This window comes from Nycticebus coucang, chromosome 13 (genome assembly GCF_027406575.1).
Source record: "Nycticebus coucang isolate mNycCou1 chromosome 13, mNycCou1.pri, whole genome shotgun sequence".
Lineage (NCBI taxonomy): Eukaryota > Metazoa > Chordata > Mammalia > Primates > Lorisidae > Nycticebus > Nycticebus coucang.
In genome coordinates this window covers 96,986,105-97,002,475 of record NC_069792.1, presented here as the reverse complement: position 1 = coordinate 97,002,475, position 16,371 = coordinate 96,986,105, and positions in this window count along the sequence as shown.

Genomic DNA, 16,371 nt, shown 5'->3' with positions numbered 1-16,371 from the left:
CCCATTAATCTTTCAAATTTAATTTCCATTCCTTCAAAGAGCAGACTGTAAAGAATGGATTACCATTTTAGCAAAACAATATAAATATTGTTGGTGTTAATAGCATCCTCTGTTTAGGACTTAAACCATTTACTGTGAAAGGACTAGACATTTTCATATGTAGTAAACCCTGTTCCAGGCAGCCAGCATCCTCCTCCATGTAGGGTTCATCGTGCTGGATTTAAAGCTGAAGACAGAGATAAATAGCAAACTCTGAATCCTCCCTCCCTTCCTTATTTTCTTCCTTCTTCTTCTTCTTTTTCTTTTTTTTTTTAACTTCTCTAAGAAAAAGATAAAGATAATTTGGTCAGTCTTCAGTACCAATCATCTTCCTTTCTCTGCTTGTGGTTTACGGCAGGGTCCTTTACATGTTTGGGTCCTTTAACATTCCCCCTAATGTTTTCCTTTATGTATTTTTTTACCAAGGTTGATGTGGGCCAAGGTTTTCCCATCCTGTTGAACTTCAGTGAGCTTTACAAATGCAAAAGTGGCAATAACACACATTTGTTGTGATAGCCAAGTAAGAAAACACGTGTAACAGGAAAAACCAGCTGAGAAGGGAGGAAAGAGAATGCTGAAAATGGAGCCATGGTATTCCGTTCCATTTGCTTATTTAGAGCAGAGACTTCTTTTTTTTCCCCCATTTGCTAATTACCTATTTTAATTATTTTTTTTATCATACACTGGTTTTATATACCATTTGACAAATTTTCATCATACTGGTTAACATAGCCTTCCTGGCATTTCTTTTTTAGTTATTGTGTTAAGACATTGATATTCTACATTTAGTAAGTTTCACCTGTACCCTTGTAAGATGCACCATAGGATGGGTGGAGGGAGGGTAATTGGTAGAGCGGAGACTTCTAACCAAACCCTCTTTCTCTTTTTCTACCATAGGAAAATGGTGAGGTCTGCCTGAACCTTGTCTCACATCCTTTGGGGCAGTTTTGTGTGCCATGCACTTGTTACCTACTCAATCCAGTAAGAACAGATTCTATATGCTGAGGCTTCAAGAGAGTGAAGGTGTCTCCTCCAAGGTTCCTTCCCCTCCACTGGCCACATCCAGTGAAGGAGCTTGTCAGGAAAGCCAGAAACACAAGTACAAGATAAACCCTGGAAGCCACTGCTAAAGTGAATACTAGACACGGGCAAAAGGACAGCGGAAAATAAACTTCTAATTTTACTTTTCTTTTATTTTGGTAATCAATGTCACTAATTATTTGGCTATTCTAATAAATACATGATTCAAAATGGAATCCCTAGACTAGTTAACCAGTCTATTGTTTTTTCAATTTCTATTCTCTGAAAACTTTTGTGACTATTGTGACTCTTCCTTTTGTCTTACATGTTGTATCTTGTTCATGATTTTCCCTTTATGAGGATGCTGTGAATAACACCTTATTAACTATCACTGTACGATTTCTAGGAAGGTGGACTAGTTGTCTTATAAGTTAATTCATCTCACTGTGATAAAATATTGGGCCCAAAGATGTCCACGTCACAAACTCAGGAATTCATGAATATGATCTATTACATAGAGAGGGGACCTTAGGGTTGCAGATGTAATTATGGCGAGTAATCAGGTGACCTGGAGGATGGGGAGATCATCTTGGAATGTCTACATGGGTCCAGTGTACCCACAAGGGTATTTGTAAGTAGAAGAAGGGGGCATGAGAGCTAAAGTCAAAATCAGAGAGAGTTTTGAATAATGCTACACTCCTGGCTTTGATTGTCGAGAAGGAGGTGATGTACCAAAAAATGCAGGCATCCCCAAGAATCTAGAAAAGGAAAGGAACTAGATTCTCCCCTAAAAGATGTGGAAAGAACAGAGCCCTGTCCTCATCTAGATTTCAGCCCTGTTAAGACCAAGTAAGACTCATTTCAGAAAGTGGATTTCACAACTGAAAGGTAATAAATCTGTGTTATTTTAAGTCACTAATTTTATAGTAATCTGTCACAACAATAATAATAGGAAACTATAGGTTCACCCAATGAAATCAGTAGCTATTTGGACAAACATAAGACATCTCTCGCTATGTCCTTCTTGACACCTGAATATTAATTACAAGGCATGCATTCAACTCTCCCTCTGGGACGGACTGAAAGGTATGGTGTCCAACATGGCTATCAGAAATGGTCACCAGAAAGCAAGGCAGATATATTTCCTTATGAGATCTCCCAGCTGCACAGGCTCAGCTTGAGTCCAGATGACATAGAAAAGAGGCATTGTCATGGTTTTTCCAGGCAGCATCTTCACCATGTGCACATGCACCCAAATTAAACAGGACTCTGGGAAGGAACCTTATCATATCGATTAACATTTATCTGAGGATTCCAGCCAGATGTGGTGATAAATACCAATGGACAGGTCTGGAACAATTTGGGGAAAACAGTTCAGCTGGCTAATAGAGAAAACCAGCTACAGGGCTCATCATGGTCACTTTTACTGATGCATCCCCGGAGGTCACAAATGGTGCCGACCAACCACGCTGGGCAATATATGATTAGGAAAAAGTGCAACAACGTAGGGGTGTTGGAGTGAGACACAGATTTATTAAAACACGCATTGCTTTTTCTACAGATATCATTAAAAGAGACAAGTTCCTGCTCACTCAACTTTTTAGCTCCTGTGTTATTTTCTCCCTGGAAATAATGTAGAAGTGGCTTACATTTTATTGTTGGTATTAATATTACATGGAACGGTTATTGCAGTACTAATAAAAAGAAATATTTTGTCCTTATAATTACTCTTTTTAGGAAAAGAACGAGCCTCTCTTGAAAGTCCAGAGTCAAGCATTTGCATCTTCATTTCATGAGTATAATTAGCACATTTGTCCCTGCCTGTCACCAACGATAATCAACATAATAATAACTCCTTACGTTTATGTAGCCATATACAATTTACCAAGCATTTCCCCATCCTTCATAATGTTATATTCACCATCTCTCTAGATTTTGTTACTGATTCTTAGAGGGAGGTGGGACAGGGAGCAATATCTCCACATCTACTTTTAAAGTAGGGAAATAAAGACTCAGAGAGGGACACAATGAGATCTGAGACCGTGTCTCTAGTTTTTAGACTATGAGATTCTAAGTTAGGCAAACTCATATCTATGTCATTTCCCTCAAAACAGTTCTACTCCCTTATTTTGGTATCCTTTCCCCCCAGTACACTTAGGGGGTACAGTGTTTTTTGTTACGTGTATTAATTGTATAATGCTGAAGTCAAGCCTTCCAGTGCACCTGTCACCAAAATAGTGCACCTCAGACCCAGCAGGTAATTTTTTATCCCTTACCTTCCGACCCAATTCTCTTCTTTATTTCCAGTGTCATCTAGAATAGCAATGAGAAGGGAAATGTTATCATTCAGTGACATTTCACACACACATCGCTTTCCTTTCCTATTGAGTTTTAGATGACTAGGTACATCTATGGTGAAACTTTATTTTATTTATTTATTTTGAGACAGAGTCTCACTATGTCACCCTTGGTAGGGTGCTGTGGTATCCCACCTCACAGCAACCTCAAACACTTGGGCTTACGTGATTCTCTTGCCTCAGCCTCCCAAGTAGCTGGGACTACAGGAGCCCGCCACAATGCCCGGCTATTTTTTTGTTGCAGTTGTCATTATTGTCCCGCTGGTCTGGGTCGGGTTCAAACCCGCCAGCCTTGTTGTGTGTGGTTGGCACCCTAACCACCGAGCTATGGGCACCGAGCCTGGTATAACTTTAAGAATAGTCCAAATGTCAGCCAAAATCCCTCTCTCCTTATCTATTTAAGCCCCAAACAGATGTAAATCATTGCTATAACTTCCTCCTTTTTAAGTTATCGACATACCAAAGGAGATTTTCTACAGACATGCTTAATTACCAATAATATTATTCAAATAATGGGATGACGAGATCTTTGCCAAAACTCCAGTCACATTCATATATGGTGTGGTGTATTTTGAAAGCAGAAATTGGCAGGATTAACAGTAAGAGCCTGGAACCAGATGGAGATGGTTGGGAATCATGGTATTACTTTTGCTGGTAAGTTGAACATACAGAATTTCCCCTGACAGTATTGATAAAAAGGATTCAGTGCCACAATTTTATTTTCTGATTGTGAAGAAAGCCAGTGAACTAATGACCCAGCAAAATTTAATTAAATATACCTATTATGAGATTCTTATTTGATTGCTGTCACTCAAATGGCAACCTAATTATTTCAAACTTTTTATTTGTGTGGTCACATGTACAGAGACAAGTGGCCCCCGGTCTCTGTACTTCAAGTCTCCTTTTCCCAGACTCTGTCTCTGTATGGACTTGGCATGTGGGGAGTTGCTTGTCATTTTGGGAGCACTTTGGGAGTTAGATGGCCAATGTTGTCTGATGCTCTCAAAGGTCACTTTTCACCATTATTCTGCCTCTATATGATATTTCAAAGCTCAAGAAAGAATACAGGAGGTTTTCTATCTTAGAGAGGTGCTCTCAAATGGATAAATGGACCAGGCAGGAAGGCATAGTCCCAGAACCAGCCATGATTGATAATTAAAAAAATAAATAAATAAAAACAAGTGTCTCTGGTCTAGGAATAGAGCCAGGAAGCAAGAATTCCACAAAGAAGAAGCGATTAACCAGCATTCAAAGAGAAACAGCAAGTGAACAAGAGCTGATTCACACACATGAAAAGATTCACTGCCTCCTTTCTGCCATCACTGAAACTGGCACCTGGCTCTATGATAGATTTCACCCACATGTGTTTTCCACATCTGACCTTATCCTCCTCTGGACAGAGTGGTGATTTTTGTCTTATTTCCCTTGATTTTCCCACTCTCCAGTCTGACAGGATTCACTATATACTTGTTGGGTTTGACTAGAAAGAGAAGCTAGGACTTTGACACCCTGTGTTATAATAATTATATCCTGGCAAATATTGGTCACCCTTCCAGTTGCCTTATTCCTTTTCATTTATGTATCTAACAGCTATCATTCATTAAATTTATGTGCTAGATACTTTACCAGAGTTATTTTATCTAACACTTTTGTGTATCAATGCATGAAAAAGATGGAATTATCTCTCTCTGATGAAGAATTTGAGGATCAGAGAGGGTGAGTAACTGACCCAAAGTCACACAGCCGATGGGAGTCATTTGATTCTACTGTTTCTGTGCTTTCTCTAGAGAAAATGAATGTTTCCTTGCTACTTATTAGATGCAGTACATTTTTTAACCTGCATGGAGTTGTCATTTACAGAGGGAACATAGGTACAGCCAGTGGAACCAGATGCCCAGAAAAGACAATTTATTTTCCAATTCCAGAACTCACTTGATTTTTTCTGATCACAATTAAGACTATGTAAGAAAAGAAAGAAGGATCAGCAGCATGAACACAGCCAGGAGTTCACCTCACTGCTTATAAACCTTAATTAAACCTAATTTGTAAATCTTAATTGAGCCACATGTACAGGCATTAATGAAGCAGTATGATAACATTGCTCTCCCAGTAAGACAACACACTAATACTAGGTGCTTACATTCCTGGAAAATGCACTCGTGTGGGCCTCGTCAAACCATAACGGGGAAGTAGATAAACAATTAATCTCACTAATTGCAATCAAAGGACAAAAAGTACAAACTGGTTGTCTAGAGAAATCAACTTTGCCAGATTCCCTCCCAAACAGATACAGTGCTAATGAAGTGACAGTGTGAAATAAGTGAACATCAGAGGAATTCAAACCTTGGTTGGAACGTCACGAGAAGGACACAGACTGGGGAACACAAAAGTCATTTTGTGCAGCTCAATTCTTTCAAGGTCTCCCTTAAATTCATTCATTCACTCTACAAACAAACATTTGACACCTATTCTATCAGCAGGCCACTGTTCTTGACAATGCTGATTTGGCAGAAATGAAACATTCTTTGTGATGAGAAGGTGGGTAACTAAGAGTGATTTAGAAAATATTCAGAGTGAGACACTTCCATAATTATTTCTCATTCAATTCTTTATTTAATTGGCAACTTAAAAGTTAGGTGTTACTAAACAAACTTCACAGATAAAAAAAATTTAAGATCAGTCATTTGATCTAGGTTATACAATTAGCACGTAGACAAGTGAAGAATTAAAAATCCTCTGACTCCCAAAGTCACATGTGTTATAAAAAATATATCCACAGGCCATGAGGACAGACAAAGTTGTCCCTTCTTCACCCACACACCAGAGGCTATGGCCTAAGAATCGCGCCTCAGCCCCTAGTTTAGTTTCCTGTTTGGAAGGCTGACTCTAGCAGAGCCCTGCAGCTCCGTGCTCTTCCCAGTGGCTCTGGGGCAGCTACTGTCTTCCTTATTCTTGCCGCAGTCTCCTCTTCAGTCCTGCTTTACCCATTTGGGGGCAGTGGTTCCATAGTCCTAAAGTCAAGGCAAGACTTTCCCGTTCCGGGTCCACAGTGACTGGGATCTGGCCTGATCCTCAACTTCAAGGCCATCCAGACACGCCTTGTCACAGGTTTGTCTCTGCATCTTTCCGTGCTATTCTGTCTTGAAGGCTTTCCCTCACCTCGGACAACTCCCAACTCATCCCCTCACTACTAGAGTCAAGTGACAACTCTATAAATCTTTGCTGTTGTGGGCAAGAAAAAGGAAAACACCTCAGGTTTTTACTTGGCCCATTTCTTTATTAATGGAGTGCAGTTTCTCACCTACATTTGTGTTTCAACCATACAGACCGTGTCTGAACTGAGGGGTTCATAGTTTTTATCTCGGCATCGGCATTCTCGGTGTAGGGCCTGGGACACCATTGTCACCATGAATGTGTGACTACGACTTAGAATATCTAACCCAGACCTGCACCCACTCGATGCTGCTTCCCCAGTGCCCACCCTGCCCGGGATAAAAGAGAAAGCAGCTCGTCCTTCTTGACCATCCACAGGAAGCAGGACAGAGGCACAGCTCAGGCTGTAAGTTTACACCACTTTTGGGACAGGTGGGTTGCCTTCTACAAGACACAAATACACAACATAATAAAGAGAAACTTAAAAAACAAACAAACAAAAAACACAACAGGATGTTTCCCACACCCTTCAGGTGGAAAATACCTATTTCCTCTCTTAATGCAACTTTTCTGGTCAAAGTTCCTGAGGCCTGACACCAACCTTGCTTTTACTTACTGTAGCACCTCTCTGTCCTTCAAAACAATGAAGACTTAACCTTAAGTCATGAATCCCTTCAATGTGTCTCCCTAAGTGTTCTTCAAACAATCGGAAAGCAAGCAAGCCATCAAGTGAACCAACTTCATCTGAGCATACCACCGGCCCAGGAGGAGTAATTTCTCGTCTCCTAGGATAAAGTGCCAACTTAGTGATTTTCAACCTGCTGTGCCAGGAGAGGATCCAAGGTGTGCTGCAAAAAGCTTTAAAGACCATTCATTAAATCATGTTCAAAAGAAGTTCAAAGCACAGTAAGTATATTTCTTTTTTTACTCTTTGTTTTAATGAACCTAATTTAAGTGGGCCACGGAAATTTAACTGTAGGTGCAAGTATGCCGTGAGATGAAAAAGGGTGAAAACCAACCCTTCAACCACTGCGTCCTACGGGGCTTTCATAATGCAGCCTCACTATCCTTTCCAGGCTCCCTCTTCTTCATCTTCTCTGTCAACTTTACACATTCTCACTAGACATTATTATTCTGTGTGCTCTGGATGACCAGTTATCTTTAATGTTAGCCTTTAAAAAATTAACAGACTTTATTGGCAAGACCATTTTTATATTTACAACAAAAAAATGGGGCAGGAAATGCAGAGTTATTCTGAACTCCTTCTCACATCTCCAAGCCCTGCAGTTTCCCCATTAGTATTATTTTGCATCAGTGCAGAGCATTATAATTGATGAAATAATACTGGTGCACGATTGTTGCTAAAATCCATAGCTGACCTTAGAGCCCACTCCGTGTGGTGTAGTCCTGTAAGTTCCACCTTCTCCCTGGTGCTCCTTTGTGCAGAAGGCACAGACACCTGTTCTTTATTTGCCTCCCTTATCCCTCCGGTTTCCCTTAAATGTCACCTCCTCCAGGTGACATGGCTCAGAGTAAAATAAACAGGTGCTATTTCCATGTGCTCCAACTAGCCTCTTGAATCAGCTTTCTTTCAGCACTTACCTCCCTGTAGTTTAATACCAGCTTTACTTAACTATGATGTTCTTAAGGACAACCGTTACATCTTGCTCATTTTACTATTCCCCAGCAGCTAACAGAGTCATTGGCAAACGGAGATGATCATTGTATATTGTTTTTGTTGACTAGATAAGTGAGATCTTTCATTTTCTCACAGGTCATATTTGGAGTCAACAAAGGGTATTATATCTGATTGCTGATAGCAAAGAGATTTCTAGCTATGGCTGGAGCTAAAATCTGCAGCTAAAGTGTCTACAGAATGACCCTCTGTTCATTTAACTATTACTCGGACACTTGGGCACTAATAGCTGTACAATGAAGAGTAACTTCCAACTATTTTTGACCTGAATCTCCTGAACAAGTGAGAACATTTTTTATTCCTGGTCTTTTGGGTTGTTTTGAGATGAGCATCGAGGGAGTCAGAAGTGTTAAAACTGTGAAGTCACTCAACAAACAACAAGGCACTGAGCCATCGCTCACCCTCCCTTCCAGCTCTCCCTTGAGAGGAGGGGAAGCCACCTGTCTAGGCATCCTCACCTCTGTCTACCCTGTGTCTAGTAGAAAACAATGGGCAGGCCAGTCACATCTTCTCTCTAAACACGTTAAAATGTAGTTCACATCTTTTGTCATTTTCAGCGATCTGAGTGAAAGCATACAATTGAAGATTTGATTTGCAAAATATCCTTACCTCAAAATTCATTAGTATGAAAAGGAGGATATTAGAATTCAAAATATTAATATATCATCCAGGAGTGCATTGCCTTTGCCCTCCACTTTATTAACTTAAATAAATAAATAAACACTGATGACTTGATCCAATTGGCAGAGAAGGCAAATGTGAAAACATCAGTTTTAGCGAAGTCCATGCAAAGAAAGCTGTGTGTAAATCCAGTGGGGATGGGATTGACACGGGGACAGGCTCAGAGAAGAGAGTGAAGACACCTGAATGCAGTGGGAGGGGAACAAAGCAGCAGGTGCACCTCAAGAACAGTGTGTCCGGGAGGGACGGCATGCCTGGCATGGTTGTCAAACCAGTGAACCATCGAGCTACCCTGGCTCAGTTTAATTTTCATCATGCATTCAACTTTTACTTTATGTAGCAGCCTGTATAGCCTATGGCTAGGAGTGAGAGTTCTAAGAAATACCTGTATGGCTCAATAATGGAACACCATGGTGGAAAGGGCATGGAGAGGGATTTAGCTCTCCTAACAAGCATGAGAGCTCGCGAGATGAGAGCATTGGTTAATTGGCAGTCTCTACACCTGTGGTGTTGAGAGGCACGAGATCAGCTGTATATTAGGCTGGAGGAGCAGGCAGTCAGGAGCATGCACATTCTATCATGGACCCGCTTACTCAGACTCTGTCTCCTCTCCTGCCTGCAGAACACCAGCACGGCATCTCTCTGCTGAAGATTACCAAGCTCTGCTAAAGACTAAGATCTATCTATTCTAAGAAGACTGCTTTACTCTCTCTAAGACTCTCTATCTTTCCAGCTAAAGTAGATAGCCCTCAGGCACCTAAGAGAAACTGTACCTGAGCAAGGTAACTTAGGGGTCCACGTCCGGAACCTAGTTAAGCCGGGCCCAAGACCTGGCCAGTCCTGGGCCCTGACACGGCCACCCAGAAGCTAAGCCACTCTGAGCATTGAGTTCTTTATTTTTTACCTCCCTATAACATAATACTCAATTCAGGGATAAGGAAATTGTTACTCACAAATATTTATTAACCTTCTGAATTTAAAATACCAAGTAAGTCAAATATTTGTAATTCCAGTCTTGTCTAATTCCACTCGGAGTTCCCTCTGGTAGTAATATTTTCTATGATGGATTCTTAATTTTAAGTATCCGTAGTTACATACTAATTCTATTCAAGACACAAAGAGGCCAAAATTGTAAGACCATTGTCCATTCTAGCTGTATGTTTTGTGCTTCCCTTTGAGAATGGCCAGATGGTCAGTGTTTCTGCTCTTGCTCTCTGGCTGCTCAGAGCCACTGCTCACTGTGACCCTATATGCTCCGGACCAGCCTTCAGTAAATGGTTGTGAATACAGAGGAAAGCCACACAACAGGTACACCTAGGAAAAGAATAGGGTGCCCGCTTCTCAGGAATTGCACCCTCTCAGCTTGCAATTACACAGTTCCTCACTAAAGCTGCCACAGACAATATATAAATGAATCAGGATGATTGTGTTTCAATAAAATTTTATTTGTAAAAATGAGCAGCAGGCTGGATTTGGGCTGTGTGGTGCAATTCGCCAATCCTTCTGTATTTCTTTCTTTCTTTTTTATTTTTTTAATTGTTGAGGATTCACTGAAGGTACAATAAGCCAGGTTACACTGATTGCATTTGTTAGGTAAAGTCCTTCATTTTTATTTATTTATTTTTATTAAATCATAACTGTATACATTGATATGATCATGGGGCATCATACACTTGCTTCATAGACCATTTGACACATTTTTATCACAGTGGTTAACATAGCCTTTCCGGCGTTATCTCAGTTACTGTGCCAAAACCTTTACATTCTACATTTACCAAGTTTCGCAAATACCCCTGTAATATGCACCACAGGTGTCATCCCACCGATCCCCCTCCCTCTACCCACCCCCCCTTTCCCACTTCCCCCTATTGTTAAGTTGTAACTGGGTTATAGCTTTCATGTGAGAGCCCTAAATTAGTTTCATAGTAGGGCTGAGTGCATTGGGTACTTTTTCTTCCATTCTTGAGATACTTTACTAAGAAGAATAAAGTCCTTCTTGCAATCGTGTCTTGCCCCCAAATCCTTCTGTATTTCTTTCAAGGCAATGTTTTTCAGACTATTTTGGCAAGAGCCCAGAGACACTGTAGAATGCTGTTTATATGCACCTGTGTTATTTATGATTATATTTGGTAATGTATTTCATTAAAGGAAGAACACTGCTTATCCTCAACCATTACATTGACTTCAGAATCTACTAATAGATTTTGATTTACAGTCTAAAACATATGAGATATTATAAAGAAAAAAATTACAACTAGTTTATAAAATATCCTGGTGGAAGATTCTGAAGTACATGTGAGAACAAGAAGTAAACAGAAGCAGAATGTCGAGTCTGCCTGTACCCTTAGAATCCCTCACATATTTGTTTATTCTATGAATAATTGATTATATAAATAATTTTATGCTTTTTACAGGCAACATATTATAATGTATAGTCCAAAGAATTTTAACTCTTCATGTGGGATTTTAGGATTCAATATTGTTAGGCAGATAGTTTTGATGAAAGAACCTTTCTAGGATCTGCAAATCCAATTCTTTCATTCAGAATTCATTTGTGTCGTTTCCTCTGTGTTCTGAGTCTCAATTCTTACCTCAAGCAACTCTTTTCATTTGAAAACTACCTGCAGGGAGTAGTGTTCTCACTGCATGTCTCGGGAGTAGAGCAAATAAAAATTTAAGTTGTTCAGTTAATTTTTAATTTCAGATAAATGACAAATCACATTTTGCTATATGTACATCCTATATAACATACGTGCCTCATTTATATTAAAAATGACATTAGTTTTCCCAAATCCAAATTTAACTCAACCTTTGCATTTGTTCTGGTAATTCTACCCATGAAGTTAACCTGAGTAGGAAGTTAAAAGCGAGATAATTAAAAAAGTAAGATAATATTCCTACCAAGAAATGGAACTATCCCACGGTAATTAGTATTATTAAGATCTCTGATCCTTTCAAATATGTTTTTACAGTTTTATGGGGGTATAATTTAGGCATAAATAATGTATCTATGTTCAAGATGTACGACATGATTATTTGATATGCGTATACATTGTGAAATAATTACCATGTCAAATCACCACATACATAACCACACAGAGTTATCATTGTATGCAAGTGTCTGTGTGATCAAGACATGTGAGATCTGCTTCCTCAGCATAGTTCAGACAAACAATACAACATTATTAACTGTAGTCACCATGCTGTACAGAAGATCCTCAGAACTTCTTTACCTTATAACTGAAAATTATATGCACTATGACCATCATTTCCTACTTTCTCCACAAATCAGGCCCTGACAACCATCATTGCCCTCTCTGCTCCTGTGAGGGTGCTGTTCTCTGTCTCCTCACATAAATGAGCTCCTTTAGTATTTGTCATCCCATACCAGGTTTATTTCACCTGGCATAATGACCTCAGGCTCATCTATGCTTTTGCACAAGGCAGGATTCCTTCATTTTTAGTTTTAATTCTTGTTTCAATTTGTTGACACAATGACCTCCTTCTGACAAAGCCCTTAATATTGTGTGGAAGAAATTGGTTTATTATTTGTGTTTCTCCACTCTTTTGTTGTGTCCTAACCCTAACTCTACTGTGAAATCCACATATTCTTCTTAGTAAAGTATCTCAAGAATGGAAGAAAAAGTATCCAATGTACTCAGCCCTATTATGAAACTAATTTATGGGTTTCACATGAAAGCTATAACCCAGTTATAACCTAAGAATAGGGGGAAGGGGGAAAGGGAGGGGAGGGAGGGTGATTGGTGAGATTACACCTGTGGTGCATCTTACAAGGGTACATGTGAAACTTAGTAAATATAAAATGTAAATGTCTTAACACAACAACTAAGAAAATGCCAGGAAGACTATGTTAACCAGTGGGATGAAAATGTGTCAAATGGTCTATAACACCAGTGTATGGTGCCCCATGATCGCATTAATGTACACAGCTATGATTTAATAAATTTAAAAAATAAAATTAATTTAGGCAATGTAAAAAAAAAGAAAGAAAGAAAATAATTCCCCTCTATGGGAGGATATGTGAGGTCCAGGGTTTGATTAGGATATGGTTTTTAAAAGAGAAATCGTTACCAAAGTGGAAGCATGTGGGCTGACATTAGTTCCCATTGGTTTCACCACATTCAGTTTTGATTTCCAGATTCTTCACAGGAAAGCACTTAATATACAAACTTCCTATTTCCTTCTCAGTTCATTAATTTAAACCATAATCTTATCCATTCCAGCATTGAGCTTTTACCATACACTGTCTAGAAGAGCTGTTCAGCCAATAAATTCTATAAAGTCATTTCCCAAAGTGTAGAGTTTTCTCCCATAGAGCACACAGTCTTACAGCTAAGATACACTGGGTGCTGTTCAAGCCAGAAATTGACAAAGGCATGAATCTTATTTTTAGCTTTCCCAATGATAACTTGAATGTGGTGAAGAAAGGATGGCCTGAGCAACTTGTTTCTCCCTGGGCATATGGTTTTTGAGAAATCATCCTCATTTTTTTGCCTGTTGTTTTGCTTTCTTTGGGCTTTTATACCAAGTATATAATATCATAATCAGGGTAGCTTACAAAAAAAGCAAACACTTATTTCTCACACTTCAGAGTGTTAGGGTGGGCTGGATGCTCTCTGGTCTTCCAACACCCAACATCAAGAATGAGCACTTCCTCCCAGTCCCGCCTATGACGTGGTGGTCACAAACACAAAGAAATTTTACACAGTTTATCTCATAAAAGAAGGAACAAAGTAAAGAAGAAAGTTACACAAAGTGAAGATGCATTTCAGAAAGCGAGGAAGGGTTATTTTCCCTGAGTGTAGAAAGACCCCAAGTCTGAACACTTCTTCCCTACTTACAGGCTCACTCGTTCCTCCCCACTTTCTCCTGGCAGGATTGGTGTTTCTTGCCTTCGGGATGATTGACAAGTTGGGGTATATAATAGATTATAGATATATAATAGGTTACAGCAAAGGTTTAATTACATGGTAATGAGCTCTGGGACAGTTACAAGTCACTAGGAGCATTTTACTGTCTATATTCCCACTAGGGAACAGTTTCTAGCTGCAATTTGGTTCCCACTCTCCACCCTCTTCTCCACCTCTTAACCCTCTACCAGATCTAACCAGAAGGCTTAGAAAAGGCCAAGTTCATGGCACCTGCAGATTCTATGTTGGGTCAAGGCGTGCTTCTCCCTGAATGTCTGTCTTCTCACTATGACTGCACATGGTGGGAGTGACAAGGGTGTCTCTGGGATATAGTAGTGTTTATAATCTAATTCATGAGGGCTTGGCCCTTGTGTAATCATTACCTTCCAGGGGGACCACTTCCTAATACCATCTCCTTGGGGATTAGGATTCCAAAGTATGAATTTCGGAGGGACACATACATTTGGGTCATTTCACCCATATTATATTTTAAAACAACAGGATAACGCTTGTGCTGGACAATTTCCAGTTTCGGTGGCAATCACATGGTTATCATCTCATTTGAGTATCAGAGCAATACCATGTTCAAAAGTTTCCTAAACTGTCCTCTATGGACTGAGACTTGGACACATTTTATTTGGACTTGCCCAAGACCACACGATTCTCTGCTATGTGATATTTCTATTTTTTGTGAAGCCACATACATTACATATCAAAGTCTATCATTTAAATTTAATTAATCACATTTCAGGATTTTTACCCAAATTTACTGTACAAAGTGAGTCTGATTCTCATTAGTGCCCCCTCTAAAAGAACTAAGGCAAACTTACAAAAGTAAAGAAAAATAATGGTGTACACTATATGTTGGTCAAGGAAACAATACAACAAGAAGACATTTCAATTTTAAATATTAATACAGCTGAAATTCTTTCAGATATATAAAATGAATGCTAACTGACTTGAACAATATAATATCCTGCTACACCATAGTAAGTGGAGATTTAAACACCCCTGTGACGGGACTGGACAGATGCTCCAAACAGGAATTAAATGAAGAAGCAATGGACTTCTGCATGACCTTAGAACAAATGGGCTTAACAGACATAAATGGAACATCTTCCACCTCCAATAACATTGAGTATATGTTCTTCTTGCCGGCCTGTGGATCATTCTCCAAAATAGACCATTCTTAGGGCATAATTCAAATCTTAACGAATTTACAAGAATAGAAATTATACCTTATATTTTTTCAGATCATCATGGAATAAAGTAGAAACCCAACTAAAATCTTCATCTCCACATAAATTCATGGGAACTAAACAACCTTATGTCTTACTTCTTTGTGGGTGGAAACAAAACTCCACTACTATTATATACGTTTCTCATGTTATTATACTTGAAATATTATGTCTTTCTAGAGTACAAGTCCTTGGGGAGAGGCAGGGAGCAAGTAGCAGAGGTCCTGGCTGAGCCCTGAGAGGTTGGAGTGGTCTAGAAAGACTTCTTGAAAGAGGTGGGGCTTGAGCTGGGTCTCCAAAGGCAGATGAGTTTTCAGATATCAACACTCCTTTAGTTTAATTGACATGCCAAGTATAAAGAGACATAAATGAATGGTAGAAATTGCTTGACTTAATGAAGCCTTAATGATAACCCTAATTCAGTTTATTAAGCATCTATCACTCATAAACAGTTAACGTCTGTTCTAATAAAACAGCCATAATAAAATAAAGCTATAACATATATTACTTTAATTCTTTTAATCACAGACCTCCTAAATGGATGGTCTATTTAGTACAAAATCCATTCTTTTTGTTTTTAAATGTCAAAATTGAATTTACTTGATGCTGTGACAGGAACAATTAGGTGCTATTTTCTTATCCTATTGATAATTAAATAAAAATAGATTCCAATTCAAACTCCATATATCACACTCTGGAAAGTGGCACTTCTTATGGTTGAAGAAAACTAACTAAATACACTGGATTTTGATTCCACCTTCTCAATAATACAATAAAGCAAAAAAAACAAACAAACAAAAAAAAAAAAAAACCTCCTTTCACTTGGGAGCTTTAGCAGCTTTTTGTACATGAGTCCAGGAGAACAAAAACCTGATAACCTGTGCCTATGAATGGATACATGGTAACTTGTGCCTATGAATGGATACTTGGTAACCTGTGCCTATGAATGGATACATGGTAACCTGTGCCTATGAATGGATACTTGGTAACCTGTGCCTACGAATGGATACATGGTAACCTGTGCCTATGAATGGATGCAGACGACCCCTTTTTGTTGTTTTTATTACAGTAGTTAAGACATATTAGCTTTTCCAAGAAAAAAAATGCTGTGAGAATAATTATTGATGTTATAACAGAAAATACTAATAATACTAACTCATTTAATTTTTCAAAAAGTAGCTTTCTCATCCTACAATAGCTGAGTATATTTTAGTCCTTGAAATTCACACACTTCTCACAGCAGCCTGCCTCACTCT